Raw genomic sequence first — 17,164 nt, forward strand, 5'->3', positions numbered from 1 at the left:
ACTCAGTTGCTAGAGAGGAAGGAAACCGCTCAGGGATTTCACCATTAGGCCAATAGTGACTTTAAAACAGTTATACAGTTTAATGGCTGTGATAAGGGAACACTGAGGATGTATCAACATTGCAATTACTCCACAATACTAACATAAATTACAGAGTGAAAATAAGGAAGCCTGTACAGAATAAAAGTATTAAAAAACAAGCATCTTGTTTGCAACAAGGTACTAAAGTAAAACTGCAAAGAAATTAACTTTAACTTTGTCTTGAATACAAAGCGTTATGTTTGGGGCAAACATCACTGAATACCACTTCATACTTTCAAGTGTGGTGGCTGCATCATGTTATGGGTATGTTTGTCATCGGCAAGGACTAGGAAGTTATTTATTTATAAAAAGAAACAGAATGGCGCTAAGCATGGGCAAAATCCTAAAGGAAAACCTGGTTGTCTGCTTTCCAACAGACACTGGGAGACAAATTCACCTTTCAGCAAGTTAGTAACCTAAACCACAAGGCCAAATATACACTGGAGTTGCTTACCAAGATGACATTGAATGTTACTGAGTGGCCAAGTTACAGTTTTGACTTAAATTGGCTTGGAACCCTATGGCAAGGCTTAAATGGCTGTCTAGTGATAATCATCAACCAACTTGACAGAGCTTGAAGAATTAAAAAAAGAATGATGTGCAAATATTGTACAATGCAGGTGTGCAAAGCTCTTGGAGACCCAGAAAGACTCACTGCCAAAGGTGATTCTAACATGTATTGACTCAGGGGTGTGAATACTTATGTAAATGAGATATTTCTGTATTTCATTTTCGATAAATTAGCAAACATTTCTAAAAACAGATTTTCACTTTGTCATTATAGGGTATTGTGTGTGTGTGTGTGTGTGTGTGTGTGTGTGTGTGTGTGTGTGTGTGTGTGTGTGTGTGTGTGTATGTGTGTGTGTGTGTGTGTGTGTGCAGATGGGTGGGGGGGGATATATATTTAATCAATTTTGAATTTAGGTGGGAACACAACAATGTGGAATAAGTCCAGGGGTATGAATACTTTCTGAAGGCACTGTACTATAGACATAGTCCAGGTGCATGGTTGAATGAGAAGGTGAATCACAGTCAAGTCAGAAAAATTGACCAGATGTCCTAAAGACAATCATACAAAGGCTCTGAACTGTAAGATGAGTGCTTTCACTCATAAATGGAACCTCTTTTGACTATTCTCCCAAAGATGTCAACATAGACTGACTTTAAAAAGCTGAACAATAGGCTATATTTCACATTTATTCAAAGATGTTATGCTTTGTGATGGGGAATTGGGTTCCCAATGTGCATGTTGTGTATTGACACACATCTGTTGTGGTAACATGATGTCAAATCCCAGTGCAATTGGTACATGTCAACCCTAGGTCTAGTGCTTTTATGCGCCACGGAATTGGATAAGGACGCGCTAAGTTGTGTCCCAGATGTCTGTCTTTACCCGATCATGTGACAGAGAGCCATATGAGTGAGAGGTGCTTTGGCATGCAGCCGGGAGAAGGGAATTATAATTATTATATTCAGTCGACGGGCACAACGGCCACTGGCCACAAAAGGCATGGATTTCTTTAGGGGGCATTATGGCCACACAAAGAATGCAGCCAGGTAATTTGAGGCATTATCAAGTGCTTGTCAAATTGTGAATGAGAGACTGAAGTGTGTACAGCCTGTGCAAAAAAACAAACAGAGCAGAGCTCATGCCTTTCATGTGGTTAATGAAAATTCTATCCAAATATAAATAACAATTATACAAACCTAAAAAGTAACTGCTATTGCCAACTATGTAAACACAGCAAGGGATAAGAAGCAGTGCTTGACTTGGGCAGGAGCTCACCAGAGCTGAGTACCAGCACCTCAAATTTTCTCCTGCTTGAGCGGTTCCTTTTATAGAATATTAAGGGCCTCCCGAGTGGCGCAGTAGTCTAAGGCACTGCATCAAGGTGTGCCGCTAGAGATCCTGGTTCGAGTCCAGGCTCTGTCGCAGCCAGCCGCGACTGGGAGACCCATGGGGCAGCGCACAATTAGCCCAGCTTTGTCCAGTTTAGGGGAGGGTTTGGCCGGCAGGGAAGTTCTTGTCCCATCGCGCACTTGCAACTCCTGATGTGGGGGCGCAATGCACGCTGACACGGTCGCCAGGTCTGCAGTGTTTCCTCCGACACATTGGTGCGGCTGACTTCCGGGTTAAGCAGGCATTGTGTCAAGAAGCAGTTCGGCTTGGCTGGGTTGTGTGTGAGGACGCACGGCTCTCGACCTTCGCCAAGCTTCCCACAATAAGTTGGGTGAATTTTGGCCCATTCCTCCTGACAGAGCTGGTGTAACTGAGTCAGGTTTGTAGGCCTCCTTGCTCGCACACACTTTTTCACTTCTGCCCACAAATTTTCTATGTGATTGAGGTCAGGCTTTGTGATAGCCACTCCAATACCTTGCCTTTGTTGTCCTTAAGCCATTTTGCCACAACTTTGGAAGTATACTTTGGGTCATTTGGAAGACCCATTTGCGGCCAAGGTTGAACTTCCTGACTGATGTCTTGAGATGTTGCTTCAATATATCCATATAATTTTCGTGCCTCATGATGCTATCTATTTTGTGAAGTGTACCAGTCCCTCCTGCAGCAAAGCACACCCAGAACATGATGTTGCCACCCCGTGCTTCACTGTTGGGATGGTGTTCTTCGGCTTGCAAGAATCCCCCTTTTTCCTCCGAACATAACGATGGTCATTATGGCCAAACAGTTCTATTTTTGTTTCATCAGACCAGAGGACATTTCTACAAAAAGTATGATCTTTGTCCCCATGTGCAGTTGCAAACCGTAGTCTGGCTTTTTTGTGGTGGTTTTGGAGCAGTGGCTTCTTCCTTGCTGAGCGGCCTTTCAGGTTATGTTGATATAGGACTCGTTTTACTATGGTTATAGATACTTTTGTACCTGTTTCCTCCAGCATCTTCACAAGGTCCTTTTGCTGTTGTTCTGGGATTGATTTGCACTTTTCGACACCAAAGTACGTTCATCTCTAGGAGACAGAACGCGTCTCCTTTCTGAGCGGTCCCATGGTGTTTATACTTGCGTACTATTGTTTGTACAGATGAACGTGGTACCTTCAGGCGTTTGGAAATTGCTCCCAAGGATGAACCAGACTTGTGGAGGTCTACAATTTGTTTTCTGAGGTCTTGGCTGATTTCCCCATGATGTCAAGCAGAGAAGCACTGCGCTTGAAGGTAGGCCTTGAAATGCATCCACAGGTACACCTCCAATTGACTCAAATGATGTCAATTAGCCTATCAGAAGCTTCTAAAGCCATGACATAATTTTCTGGAATTTTCCAAGCTGTTTAAAGTCAGTCAACTTAGTGTATGTAAACTTCCGACTTCAACTGTATTCCATATTAACAATGTCTACAATGTATTTCTGATTAATTTGTTATTTTAATGGACCAAAAATTTGCTTGACTTTCAAAAACAAGGACATTTCTATGTGACCCTCAACTTTTGAATGGTACTGTATTAGAGGTTGACCGATTATGATTGTTCAACACCGATACGATTATTGGAGGACCAAAAAAAGCCGATACCGATTAATCGGCCAATTTTTTTTACATTTGTAATAATGACAATTACAACAATACTGAATGAACAATGAACACTTTTATTTTAACTTAATATAATACATCAATGAAATCAATTTAGCCTCAAATAAATAATGAAACATGTTCAATTTGGTTTAAATAATGTAAAAACAAAGTGTTGAAGAAAGTAAGTGCAATATGTGCCATGTAAGAAAGCTAACGTTTAAGTTCTTTGCTCAGAACATGAGAACATATGAAAGCTTGGTGGTTCCTTTTAACATGAGTCTTCAATATTCCCAGGTAAGAAGTTTTAGGTTGTAGTTATTATATGAATATTTCTCTCTATACCATTTGTATTTCATATACCTTTGACTATTGGATGTTCTTATAGGCACTTTAGTATTGCCAGTGTAACAGTATAGGTTCCGTCCCTCTCCTTGCCCCTACCTGGGCTCGAACCAGGAACACATCAACAACAGCCACCCTCGAAGCATCGTTACCCATCGCTCCACAAAAGCCGCGGTCCTTGCAGAGCAAGGGGAACAACTACTTCAAGGTCTCAGAGCGAGTGACGTCACCGATTTAAAACGCTATTAGCGCGCACCCCACTAACTACCTAGCCATTTCACATCGGTTACACCAGCCTAATCTCGGGAGTTGATAGGCTTGAAGTCATAAACAGCTCAATGCTTGAAGCACAGTGAAGAGCTTCTGGCAAACGCAGTAAAGTGCTGTTTGAATGAATGCTTACAAGCCTGCTGCTGCCTACCACCGCACAGTCAGACTGCTACATCAAATCATAAGACTTAATTATAACATAATAACACACAGAAATCATTAATATGGTCAAATCCGGAAACTATCATTTCGAAAACCAAACGTTTATTCTTTCAGTGAAATACGGAACCGTTCGGTATTTTATCTAATGGGTGGCATCCCTAAGTCTAAATATAGCTGTTACATTGCACAACCTTCAATGTTATGTCATAATTAAGTACAATTCTGGCAAATTTAATTACGGTCTTTGTTAGGAATAAATGGTCTTCACACAGTTCTCAACAAGCCAGGCGGCCCAAACTGCTGCATATACCCTGACTGCTTGCACAGAACGCAAGAGAAGTGACACAATTTCCCTAGTTAAAGGAAATTCATCTTAGCAGGCAATATTAACTAAATATGCAGGTTTAAAAAATATATATACTTGTGTATTGATTTTAAAGAAAGGCATTGATGTTTATGGTTGGGTACACATTAGTGCAACGACAGTGCTTTTTTCGCGAATGCGCTTGTTAACTCATCAACCGTTTTGGCGAAGTAGGCTGTGATTCGATGAGAAATTAACAGGCACCGTATCGATTATATGTAACGCAGGACAAGCTAGATAACTACACATGGTTGATGATATTACTAGTTTAACTAGTGATTATGTTAAGATAAGTTTAGTGCTAGCTAGCAACTTACCTTGGCTTCTTGCTGCACTCACGTAACAGGTAGTCAGCCTTCCACGCAGGTGCCTCGTGGAGGGCAATGTAATCGGCCACAATCGGTGTCCAAAAATGGCGATTACCGATTGTTATGAAAACTTGAAATTGGCCCTGATTAATCGGTCGACCTCTATACTATATATATTATACAACTTTTAAGTTAATGTAATGCCATTGTAAAGTGAGAGAACCACTCTGGAAAAGGGCGGAACAGCTCCTCCGGATGTGAGCATGAAAAATATTTTTTAAATCACTGAAGAACCATTTCAAAGTAGAGAAGTGTAGGTGAGAGGCAGAAAAAAATCATCATTGTTGACAAAGGTGGAATATGGAATCTGTCTGATATACAAAAAGCTTGGGGGAAAATGCAGAGAATGTCTAACTCGTTGACAAAAACAAGATGGTCTTTAACTTTATTAGGTGAAGTAAGGAAGAGGGATGAGAAATTCTGTCTTGATAACCGTGATAGGAAATTGCAGAGAGATATAGTTTGAGAGCTCTTGGTGAACAGATCAACATTGAAAGGAGAAATTCAACAATTGCAGGCAAAGGTTGTTAAAAACAGACTTGACCCCCACCTTTTTGACCCTTTGTTCCATCAATCTACCCTCACAGGGAGTTGCGCAAGGATGATCAGGTTTCAAGCATCTGGTCAGCATTGCCTGGCTTTGAGTCAACAGCTTCTGACAGCTGTGACGGACTGTCTTATGCCAACCAGAACACAGGCTGTAAAAGGTAGTAAAGACAAACCTCCAGTGACAGTAATCACACACAAATCAGCATCTCCAAAACAGTTGGATGAATGGTCAAATACTTTGGAGCATCCACGAGACGTGGGTATGAAGACATGGGACCATTTTGAAGCGTTATAAGAAATGCTTTTCTTTAAAAAACAAGGACAAGTGACCCCAAACTGTTGAATGTGTGTGTTTGTTACTGCTCGACTAAAACAAACTTTGTCGGCTAGTTGGGGTCATCTCTAATAGGATTCATATAATATTCAACAAATAATGTACCCAACGTCCGCTTTGCACCAAACCGCTTTTTAACTGATTAACATCTATGGACAAGCGTCCCACCTACTCAACAGCCAGTGTAAACCCGTGGCGCGATATTCAAATACCTTAGAAATGCTATTACTTCAATTTCTCAAACATATGACTATTTTACAGCATTTTAAAGACAAGACTCTCGTTAATCTAACCACACTGTCCGATTTCAAAAAGGCTTTACAACGAAAGCAAAACATTAGATTATGTCAGCAGAGTACCCAGCCAGAAATAATCAGACACCCATTTTTCAAGCTAGCATATAATGTCACATAAACCCAAACCACAGCTAAATGCAGCACTAACCTTTGATGATCTTCATCAGATGACAATCCTAGGACATTATGTTATACAATACATGCATGTTTTGTTCAATCAAGTTCATATTTATATCAAAAACCAGCTTTTTACATTAGCATGTGACTAGCATGTGACTAGCATTCCCACCGAACACTTCCGGTGAATTTACTAAATTACTCACGATAAACGTTCACAAAAAACATAACAATTATTTTAAGAATTAAAGATACAGAACTCCTTTATGCACTCGCTATGTCCGATTTTAAAATAGCTTTTCGGTGAAAGCACATTTTGCAATATTCTGAGTAGATAGCCCGGCAGTCACAGGCTAGCTATTTTGACACCCACCAAGTGTGGTACTCACCAAACTCCGATTTACTATTAGAAAAGTTTGATTACCTTTGCTGTCTTCGTCAGAATGCACTCCCAGGACTTCTACTTCAATAACAAATGTTGGTTTGGTTCAAAATAATCCATAGTTATATCCAAATAGCGGTGTTTTGTTCGTGCGTTCAAGACACTATCCGATGGGTAAAGAAGGGTGACGTGCCCGATGCGTTTCGTGACAAAAAAATTCAAAATATTCCATTACCGTACTTCGAAGCATGTCAACCGCTGTTTAAAATAAATTTTTATGCTATTTTTCTCATAAAAAAGCGATAATATTCCGACCGGGAGTGGTTGTTTTCGTTCAAAGAGAGAGAAAGTAAACATGGTGTCGGCTCGGGCACGCGCCTCCAGTCTCATTGTTCTCAGATCGACCACTTACAAAATGCATGTTTTTCAGCCAGGGCCTGCAAAGCCACCATTCAGCTTTCTGGCGCCTTCTGAGAGCCTATGGGAGCGTTAGAAAATGTCACGTCATGCCAGAGATCCCCTGTTTTGGTTAGAGATGATCAAGAAGGCCATGAAATGGTCAGAGAGAGCGCTTCCTGTTTGGAATCTTCTCAGGTTTTGGCCTGCCAAATGAGTTCTGTTATACTCACAGACACCATTCAAACAGTTTTAGAAACTTTAGGGTGTTTTCTATCCAAATCAAACAATTATATGCATATTCTACTTACTGGGCAGGAGTAGTAACCAGATTAAATCGGGTACGTTTTTTATCCGGCCGTGCAAATACTGCCCCCTATCCCCAACAGGTTAAGACGTGAGGAGTCCAAATAGGGGGTAGCTTGGGAGTAGAAGCTGTTTAGAAGCCTCATGACACTACATTTCATAACACTTTTCACCACACACTGTGTTCCCTCAGGACACTACTCTACTACCACATATCTACAACACAAAAGCCATGTGTTCGTGTGTATAGTGCGTATGTTATAGTGTGTGTGTGTCTCTCTCTTCAGTCCCCACTGTTCCATAAGGTGTATTTCTATCTTTCTTAAATGTGATTTTAATGCTTGCATGAGTTACTTGATGTGGAATAGAATTCCATAGTCATGGCGATATATAGTACTGTGTGCCTCCCATTGTCTGTTCTGGACTTGGGGACTGTGAAGAGACCTCTGGTGGCATGTCTTGTGGGGTATGCATGGGTGTCCGAGCTGTTTGCTAGTAGTTTTAAACAGACAGCTCGGTGCATGGAACATGTCAATACTTCTCACAAAAACAAGTAGTGATGAAGTCAAACTCTCCTCCACTTTGAGCCATGAGAGATTTACATGCATATTATTGTTAGCTCGCCGTGTGCATTTAAGGGCTAGTCGTGCTGCCCTGTTCTGAGCCAATTCTAGTTTTCGGAGGTCCCTCTTTGTGGCACCTGACCACACGACTGAACAGTAGTCCAGGTGCGACAACTAGAGCCTGTAGGACCTGCATTGTTGATAGTGTTAAAGGCAAAGCAGTGCTTTATTATGGACAGACTTCTCATTTTAGATGTTATCAAAATGTTTTGACCATGGCAGTTTACAATCCAGGGTTACTCCAAGCAGTTTAGTCACCTCAACTTGCTCAATTTCCACATTTATTTATTACAATATTTAGTTAATGTTTAGTGAAGGATTTGTCCCAAAAACAATGCTTAGTTTTAAATATTTAGGACTAACTTATTCCTTGCCACCCATTCAGAACCTAACTGCAGCTCTTTAAGTGTTGCAGTGATTTCATTCGCTGTAGTAGCTGACGTGTATAGTGTTGAGTCATCCTCATGCATAGACACACTGGTTTTACACATGGCCAGTGGCATGTCATTAGTAAAGATTGAAAAAAGAAAGTAAGAGGCGGCGCCTTCCGAGTGGTGCAGTGCTTGGGCACCACCACATCCTCGGGTTCAGATGGGATCGGGAGCCCCACGGGGCAGTGCACAATTGGCCCAGCGTCTGGGTTAGGGGAGGGTCTGGCCCGGGGGATTTTCTTGGCTCATCGTGCTCTTGTGACTCTTTGTGGCGGGCCGGGTGCCTGCAAGCTGACTTCGGTCGTCAGTTGGATGGTGTTTCCTCTGACACATTGGTGCGGCTGGCTTCCGGGGTTAAGCAACCAGTGTGTCAACAAGCAGTGCGGCTTAGCAGGTCATGTTTTGGAGGGCGCATGGCTCTCGACCTTCGCCTCTCCCGATTCTGTTGGAGAGTTGCAGCAATGAGACTACCGATTTTAGATATTCCAAAATTGGGTAGAAAAAGGAGGTAAAAAATAAAAAGGGGCCTTGATGGCTGCTCTGGGGAATTCCTGATTTCTACCTGTATTATGTTGGAAAGGCTACCATTAAAGAACACACCCTCTGTGTTCTGTTAGACAGGTAACTCTAACAAAACAGATCCCACAATCTTTTTATCATAAATTTCTCTCAGCCAAGTGCTGTGCTTGTTGAATGTCCTTCCCTATAAGCATGCTGAAAGTCTGTTTTAGCATTTTATTTTACTGAAAACAAATTGATATCTGGTCAACAACAAAAAAACTTTACTAAGGGTTGGTAACAGGCTGATTTTGGTTATCTATTTGAGCCAGTAAAGGGGGATTTACTATTCTTGGGGAGAGGAATTACTTTTGATCCCTCCAGGTCTGAGGGGAACACACTTTCCAGTAAGCTTAGATTGAAGATATGGCAAATGGGAGTGGCAATATCATCTGCCATTATCCTCAGTAATTTTCCATCCAGGTTATCAGACCCCGGTCGTTTGTCATTATTGGTAGACAACCATTTTTTTTCACCTCTTCCACACTCCCTTTAGGGTATAGTTGCTGTAAATGACAATGTGTTCTCAGTCAACTTACCTGGTCAAATAAATAACATTTCAGAATTGCAATGTTTGTCTTTCATAATTTGATCAGTTACACTTGGATGTATAGTGTCAGCATTTGTTGCTGTCATGCCTAAGTTTGCTAATATTGCCAAAGAAAAAAATTATTAAAGTAATTGGCAATATCAGTGGGTTTGATGATGAATGAGCCATCTGATTCAATGAGTGATGGAGCTGAGTTTCTTTTTGCCCACATTTAAGGTGTTCCAAAGCTTTTTACTATAATTCTTTGTCATTTATCTTTGTTTCATAGTGTAGTTTCTTAATCTTTTTATTCAGTTTATTCACATGATTTCTCAATTTACAATACATTTGCCAATCGGTTCTGCAGCAAGACTTACTTGCCATTCCTTTTGCCTCATCCCTCTCAACCATAACATTTTTCAATTCCCCATCAATCCACTGGGATTTATGTTTTTTGTTGTAATTTCCTTAATTTCTATGGGCTAGGTGGGACGCTAGCGCCCCACCTGCGGGACACAGCCAGTGAAATATCAGGGCGGAAAATTCAAAAACAACAATGTCATAATTCAACTTTCTCAAACATATGACTATTTTACACCATTTTAAAGATACACTTCTCGTTAACCTAACCACATTGTCTGATTTCAAAAAGGCTTTACAGCGAAAGCAAAACATTAGATTATGTTAGGAGAGTACATAGACAAAAATAATCACACAGCCATTTTCCAAGCAAGGACATGTGTCAATAAAACCCAAAACACAGCGAAATGAAGCACTAACCTTTGACGATCTTCATCAGATGACACTCCTAGGACATTATGTTACACAATACATGTATGTTTTGTTCGATAAAGTTCATATTTATATCCAAAAACAGCATTTTACATTGGCGCGTGATGTTCAGAAAATGTATTCCCACCAAAACATCTGCTGAATGTGCACATCAATTTACAAAAATACTCATCATAAACGTTGACAAAATACATAACAATTATTTTAAGAATTATAGATAGACTACTCCTTTATGCAACCGCTGAGTCAGATTTTAAAATAGCTTTACGGCGAAAGCACATTTTTCAATATTCTGAGTACATAGCTCAGCCATCACGGCGAGCTATTCAAACACCCGCCATATTCAGGGCAACCTAAACTCAGAATTAGTATTAGAAATATTGTATTACATTTGCTGATCTTCGTCAGAATGCACTCCCAGGACTGCTACTTCCACAAGATATGTTGTTTTTGTTCCAAATAATCAATATTTATGTCCAAATACCTCCCGTTTTGTCCGTGTATTCAGGTCACTATTGAAAGCGGAGCGCGGTACCAGAGACAAAGTCAAAATGTTCCATTACCGTACTTAGAAGCATGTCAAACGCTGTTTAAAATCAATCTTTATGGTATTTTTAACGTAAAATTGCAATTAATATTCCAATAACATATTCATTCAAGAAGAAAAAGGAGGGGCGCGCTCGTGGGACCGAGCATATCCAATCCCTTTGTTGCCAGGCAGACCACTCAGTAACTGAGCTCCTATTATCTGCCCAGTGACAGGAAAATGCTCAAACCACTTTCTGAATGTTTTAGACAGTCAATGGAAGCCTTAGGAAGTGCACCGTCACCCCACAGACACTGGAGCTTCGATAGAGAATCAAAAGAACTACAATTCCCAGACTTTTCACTTCCTGCTTGGATTTTTCTCAGTTTTTTGCCTGCCATATGAGTTCTGTTATACTCACAGACACCATTCAAACAGTTTTAGAAACTTCAGAGTGTTTTCTATCCAAATCTACTAATAATATGCATATTCTTCATATTCATTACACACCACAGACCAACAAATATTCTTTACATCAACAACAGAAGAATCACTACAAAACTTATTGTATGAGCTCTTATACACTATATTAGACCCAGCCTTTGGAACTTTGGTATTCCTATATATGGCTACTATATTGTGATCACTACATCCAATGGATTTGGATACTGCTTTAAAGTTTATTTCTGCAGCATTAGTAAAGATGTTATCAATACATGTTGATGATTTCATTCCTGTGCTGTTTGTAACTACCCTGGTAGGTTCATTGATAACCTAAACCAGGTTTCAGGCACTAGTTACAGTTTGAAGCTTTTTCTTGAGTGGGCAGCTTGATGAAATCCAGTAAATATTGAAATCACCCAAATAATATAACTGCTGATAGCACATACATTATCAATAATTTCGCACGTTATCCAGATACTGACTGTTAGCACTTGGTGGTCTATAGCAGCTTCTCACAAGAATGTGCTTTCGGTGAGGCAGATGAAGCTGTAGCCATATTACTTCAAAAGTATTTAACATGAGATCCTCTCTAAGCTTCACAGGAATATGATTCTGAATATAAATGGCATCACCTCCACCATTGGCATTTGTCTTTTCTGTAGATGTTATAACCATGTATTGCTACCACTGTATCATCAAAGGTATTATCTAAATGTGTTTCAGAGATGACAAAATATGAATGTAATCTGTTACTAGCAAATTAGTGATTTCATTAACCTTGTTTTTTTTAAGCTACATATGTTAATGTAGCACTTTTCTGGGATGCTTGATTGTTTTCATTGGTTTACTGGGAAGCTTAGCAGAGGTAGACATGCTCATGTTATTTATGTTAGTGCATGGTGAGCTGCACACAGTGGACTTCCTACTAGGGCACACCGCCTCAGTGATAACAGTATAACTCTGCTTCATAGGGACATGATTACCGCATACAATAGCTTTAGGATCTGCAGAGGCATTCAGGGGAGTTGAAGGGACATATGAGGTTACTTACATTGTCTTCCAAAGCCCCTGGGATAATGTACATGTGGTCAAGCATTATGACAACTCGGTGACACAATGGTATGAATTAACTGATCTGGGCTTGGGTCATTGATAAGTCATTGTCTCAATGCTATGAAATACTTATGCTATGAAAGGATCCAGGAACCCAAATGATTTGGGTGGATCCCATCCTCCTTATAAAACAAGTTTTGTTTCCAGAAGGTATGAAAATTGTCAAATGTTACACCCGCAGAGCTGCAATAGTCACGTAGCCAGTTATGGAGGGCTAAGAGTCTGCTGAAACGTTCAATGCCACGATTAAGGGAGGGCCCAGTGCCAGATATTATGGGGCGTTTGTTGGTGTAAAGCAGAGACCCAATAACTTCTTTAAAATTGATCTTCAGCTGGTCTGAGCTGCCTTTTGATAATGTAATTGAATCCCACATGAACTGTGATAGACTCAATTTCCTGATGCAGTTTTAAAATGTTTGGGAGCAGCTTATTAAGGTCCTGTGCTCCTGGATAGCACAATGTTTTTGCTCCAGGGACTGAGAAATTTCTTACCATTGAACTGCCCAGTACAACGGCGTGCGAAGGGGATGGAGAAATCTGCCCATTCCTATCACTCACACAATTTGTGGAACCTTTCACGGGCCCACGAGAAGCAGGATAGCATACGCCCGCAGCTCCTGGAAATGGGTCCAGACCTCTCACAGCAGGCAGTGCCCCATCAGGTCCAGAGAGAGGGAAAGGAGCCGAACTCTACGACAAAGCCGTTGCTAGAGTCAGTGTAGTTGGAGTCAGCACAGCCATCGCAGTCCCAGCGACGAAGGTGCAGGTAGATCAGACACCAGGGCGGTGACGCTATTCCTCATGTCAATCTGCTCCGGACCTCTCGCAGACACTCCAGTCCGCTTAGCAGCATGACGCTGCCTTTGGTTTCCACGACTTGTGACATGACCAGTGCTGATCTGAAACAATCCTCTTGCTGTTCTCAGTCTACTCCAATTACAAGATGGAGGAGGAGAAGCAGATGGAGATGACTTCCTTGGCTGGCAAGTTCCAGATAGCACAGGCCATTCAGATAGGGATAGATGACAAGGAGGGGATGCATCCTTTCAAGCCCGAGCGGCGTCCAGCCATAGGAGTTGAGAATGAGGACCTTCCAATTTGCTTTTTCCCCATAAGTTTGTGCAGAATTGAAATTGACTTGCTAAGGATAGCCACCTCATTCCTGTAATCCTCCGCAAACAATTGTTTGCCGCATTGATACTCCGGATTGTCAATATTGTCCCGGACAAGAGCGTAATAAACACAGCTAGCTTCTACACGCTGGAAATGTTCATTAGCTATTCCAGGCAAAGCGGGCTCCATTGCAACCTAGCTAGCTAGTTGGTAGCAGGTGTTAACACACACACACACTTATGAACAAAATAAAACTTCAGAAACAACTAGTCGAGGCGCAGGAGGTGTCCGACAGGTTGCCTGTTTATACTGAAGTCATTGTATATAACATATGTTTTACACATTTGTTATAGCCTAATATGAAGTCCCCAGTGGCTGATCTCAACAAACAACCCTGGTCCTTGACAAGGAAGCCATTCACAGAAAAAACAGCTTTACAATTAATTGTATTATTCCAGCTAATTAACTTTCTCACCCTAAAAACAAATCTGGTGGCCTATTGTCATTTTGATACAATTTATTTATCTGAGCTAGTGAATACAACCTAGTCCTAGTAAGCAAAATTATGTTGAAAAGACATTAAAGTTAGGTTCAATTTTAGTTTCTGAATGAAAGGTGAAAAGGTATTTTCCTAATGTTTTAAAAGGCGTCGGTCTGCGCTTACTGAGGTGTAGCCTACAGTGTAAAAGCAAAATATTTTGTGCCCCTGCCTTAGACAAAGTGGGCACTACTTATCAAAGGGAGGCATCAGCGCTCACCGAAAAAGCCCATATGCAACTGGTTGAGAGATTGTCATTGTTTTTGGGCAGAATTATGTGAGGTTTTATGTGTTGTTGGAGGTGCTTCTTGGTCAGTTTAGCTCAGAAAATGCCCCCTCTCAATCTTTTGCCAAAGGCAGCCGCTTAATCCTGCCTAATGAGCGGGCTGGCCGTGCACACACGTCTCTGGCCCTCCCCACCACTCACGCAGTCAGCAACAGCCTACCTCAGTCAGCAGCATGTCACAGTGAATTAGATTTGTTTTAAGAGAAATGCCATGGCGGCCGCGGTGGAATTTAGAAGTAGCCCAAAAACCTGCAACCCACGACCAATACATTTTCACCCGCAACATCGTTATCAAAATTGCCCAATTTGCGAAGAAATGCTCGGACATGGCAATCCTGGTGGTCAGCCTCTGTTACTCTAGTCCAGTGGTTCTTAACCTTGTTGGAGGTACTGACCCCCACCAGTTTCATATGCGCATTCACCGAACCCTTCTTAATTTGAAAAATGGCTCTCTTCACCTTGAATTCAGCGAGCGTTGTGTTCTTGTATTGTCCATCTCCATGCAGCTTAAGGAAGTGTTCTCTTAGTTTTGCCGGTGCTAGACTAGAATTGCTCAACTTGGCATTGCAAATCATGCAGTTAGGACGCTGACTCTCATCACGTTCCGTTATACATGTGAATCCATATTGTACATATTCGTCCGACCACTTTCTTTTTTTGCTCGACATAGTTAGTATGAAGGGATTAAAATATTAAGAAAGAAATCACACGACGTACCATCACGACAGTCACAATTCGACTACTGAGCGCGCCAAATTCCCTGCAGCACAGATAGGCCAAGCGATGTTGCGTGATCACCTGCAGCCAATGATGGCCAAGCGGGGCGTGTCATCACGAATCATATGAGTCGGGTGTGTGTCTTGACCTCCGCCGAACCCCTGAGACTGACTCACCGAACCCCTGGGGTTCGATCGAACCCAGGTTAAGAACCACTGCTCTAGTCAGATTCTAACAGGCACACGTGACTTCTTCAGTGGCCTTGTTACCACGGTAACCTTGGGCAGCGTAGAGTTTGTCTGATCAAATCAAATGTGATATTTTAGAAAAAGACTAATCACAAAGTATTTAATAAAATTGAGCAATATACCATATTACTTCTTACTAGTAGTACAGTCCTTGTTTTAAAAACATTACTAAGCATGTTCATCTTTTTTCTTTTTTTTTTTTTTTGTGTGTAATTAATGTGTAAAAATATATTTGGGCTGGTTAAAAATCTGAGTGGCTGGTAGATAAATAAAAAGCCTACTCTCAAAACATGCTATTTATGTAGGTGAATTGCATCAATTATGGAGCTGTAGATTGCTTTTGACTCTTTCATGCATGATGAGGTCAGTAAATGTATTCAAAATTAGGTTTGTTCAATTGTACAGATTATATAACTTGGCCTTTGCGTAGTTCTCATTTGTTTGTTGTATAGATCTTCAAGCTAGTTTTGCTGGCTGTACTGGAAAAAATTGCATTGCTTCATCACTTTATAAAATAACACCATTGGATTTCACACCATTGTTTCTCTCACATACTTCATGCTCCATTTGAAAGCGCACCTAAAGGTGAAGGTGATTATGTGAATGGGTGTGGCTTAGGTGTCATTAAAAGCTTTATGAATCTAAAGACTGTGAATAGTGAAACTTCACTCGAGGGCCAGTGACATCATTTGACGACATGTGTTTTGTATTGACACTCAATGTGTGGTGGGGGTGGCTGGTGCGTTGTGTTCCTTTTTCCGTTCTGGAGTGGGGATTTTAAATCATTGCAAACATCTCAGGGCATTGCAGTGATTCCAGGACATTTATTCCAGGTGGTCGTTCTTTGGACCTATGTGTAAGTTAATATTTTCCACCCTGAAATAACAAAGTATCTATTATTATAGAACAGTTATGAGTGTGCCTTAATTAAGAAATAGGCTACATTGTTGTGCTTGGTAGACGTAGTTTTAGACTATATCTTTGTTTCACCCTCCCATCACATGAAAACATGGTAAAATGGGCAACTACAGTGTTCTGTACAATTAATCTTGGCATACCTGTGTGTCTTCACTGCTTGGACATGTCTGTCAAACACAGTGAATAGCAACTTGTAGTCATTCTAACCAACTGTAGTGCTTAACTATAGCCCCCCCCCCGGGCTTGAGGCGTAAACTGTGTGACATACCTGCTCTGCCAACAGTTGAGCACTCCCTTGCATGCACCAGCTCGTTTCTGTGTTTTTAAGTAACAACAAGGAACCAGCATGTCAATTTCAAGGGGTGCTTTCACAAAAGGTGTGGAGTAGTGCTCACCTTGTCTGCCCAACTTTTGGAGTGTGCCTGGATATTATCACTCTTTCAGCAGGTAAGGAGCTGAAGGAAAGCTCACTTTTTAAACAATCTTATGGGCTTTTCTTTTGAGTCCTTTCAACAGTATTTCTGTGTTTTGAACTTTGAAAGAAAGTGTTTTATGTTGCCTGTCAGATGGGGCCCTGAGTTTTTCTTGTGCACGTGACCTGGCTGGGCAAAACTGTACAGGCCCTATTTTAGTCTAACGGGGCCCTGTGTTTGTCCTAGTCAGGTCTTATGGTTTGGAAAAACTCAGTGCTCTAGTCATAGCAGCAGAAGGAGCTAGATAATTACAACTAGTGAATTACAGGGAACTTGGTGTTCTATTAGATTATCATTGTGATCTGCATGCATGCCCCAACCTGAGCATATTCCCAGCTGCTTGTATCCTGCTAATCAAAAGGAAGCAGCA

General features: G+C 41.2%; 1 protein-coding gene across 5 annotated transcripts in view; it reads left to right on the plus strand.

Moving 5' to 3' along the window:
• Window positions 1-17,164, plus strand: part of LOC115192584 (semaphorin-4E-like) — a 30,391-nt gene that overhangs the window by 1,084 nt on the left and 12,143 nt on the right. The window contains exons 1-2 of one of the 5 annotated variants that reach the window (XM_029751252.1): window positions 16,061-16,259; window positions 16,605-16,768. The exons of 1 other annotated variant lie outside the window; for it this stretch is intronic. The gene's annotated coding sequence lies outside the window, so the exon portion shown is untranslated. Of the gene's footprint in view, window positions 1-16,060; window positions 16,260-16,498; window positions 16,769-16,937 lie in introns of those variants that run through there. 3 more of the 5 variants (XM_029751255.1, XM_029751253.1, XM_029751254.1) reach the window with 3 other exon arrangements.

This window comes from Salmo trutta, chromosome 4, assembly GCF_901001165.1.
Source record: "Salmo trutta chromosome 4, fSalTru1.1, whole genome shotgun sequence".
In the NCBI taxonomy this organism is placed as follows: Eukaryota; Metazoa; Chordata; class Actinopteri; order Salmoniformes; family Salmonidae; genus Salmo; species Salmo trutta.